The sequence below is a fragment of the Eubalaena glacialis genome, chromosome X (genome assembly GCF_028564815.1).
Source record: "Eubalaena glacialis isolate mEubGla1 chromosome X, mEubGla1.1.hap2.+ XY, whole genome shotgun sequence".
NCBI lineage: Eukaryota > Metazoa > Chordata > Mammalia > Artiodactyla > Balaenidae > Eubalaena > Eubalaena glacialis.
Window position 1 is genome coordinate 25410483 of NC_083736.1, and position 1649 is coordinate 25412131.

Sequence of the window (1649 nt, forward strand, 5' to 3'; positions counted from 1 at the left end):
GAAATTGACATCTAATAAGGTAATGCAATTAGAATCAGAATAGCCTAGGATAAGACAACAACTTCAGAGTCTCAGTGGCCCAACTTTAGCCAGGAAGGAGTCATTAGAGTTTAAGGGGGAAGCTGAACTTATACTACACCCATCTCTCATGAGGCAGTGTGAGTCAGTGCCCCACTTTTGTCAGGGTGGTGTCAGTGGGGTCCAGTGAGAAACTGAACATACACGTCCACCCAGCCCTCATGTTACACATCAATGGGAGACTGTTGATGGGCACTTGGATCGCTTCCATAACTGGCTATTGTAAATAATGTTGCTATGAACATTGAGGTGCATGTATCTTTTTGAATTAGTGTTCTTGTTTTCTTTGGCTGTATACCCAGCCTTGGAATTGCTGGATCATATGGTAGTTCTATTTTTAGTTTTTTGAGGAATCTCCATACTGTTTTCCATAGTGGGTGAACCAGTTTACATTCCCTCCAGTAGTGTGCTAGAGTTCACTTTTCTCCACATCCTCACCAACATTTGTTTTTAAGTTTAATTAGATCCTATTTGTTTATTTTTGCTTTCATTTCCTTTGCCTTAGAAGACAGATCAAAAAAAATATTGCTACGATTTATGTCAAAGAGTGTTCTACCGATGTTCTCTTCTAGGAGTTTTATGGTTTCAGGTCTTACAATTAGGTCCTTAATCCATATTGAGTTTATTTTTGTTTATGGCATGAGAAAATGTTCTAGTCTCATTCTTTTACTTGTACCTGTCCAGTTTTTCCAGCACCGCTGATTGAAGAGACTGTCTTTTCTCCATTGTATATTCTTGCCTCCTTTGTTGAAGATTAATTGATCATAAACAGGTGGGCTTATTTCTGGGCTCTCTATACTGTTGCATTGATCTGTGTGTCTGTTTTTGTGCCAGTATCATGATGTTTTGATTACTGTGGCTTTGTAGTATAACCTGAAGTCAGGAAGCACGATACCTCTGGCTTTGTTCTTTTTTCTTAAGATTGTTTTGGCAGTTCGGGGTCTTTCATAGTTCCATATAAATTTTAGGATTATTTGTTCTCGTTCTGTGAAAAATGTCATGCGTGTTTTGATAGGGATTGCATTAAATCTGTAGATTGCTTTGGATAGTGTGGACATTTTAACCATATTCTTCCAATCCAAGAACATGGGATATCTTTCTGTTTTTTTGTATCATTTTCAAATTCTTTCATTAATGTTCTATAGTTTTCAGAGTATAGGTCTTTCACCTCCTTATTTAAGTTTATTCCTAGGTATTTTATTCCTTTTGATGTGATTGTAAATGGAATTATTTCCTTAATTTCTCTTTCTGATAGTTCATTATTAGTGTATGGAAAAGCAGCAGATTTGTGTATATTAATCTTGTATACTGCAACTTTTCTGAATTCATTTATTCTAATAGTTTTTTGGTGGAGACTTTAAGGTTTTCTTTCTATAGTATCATGTCATCTGCCAATAGTGATAGTTTTACTTCTTCCCTTCCATTTTGGATACCTTTTATTTCTTTTTCTTGTTTGATTGCTTTAGCTAGGACTTCCAGTAATTTGTTAAATAGAAGTGGCGAGAGTAGGCATCCTTGTCTTGTTCCTGATTTTAGAGGAAAAGCTTTCACCTTTTCACTGTTGAGTATGC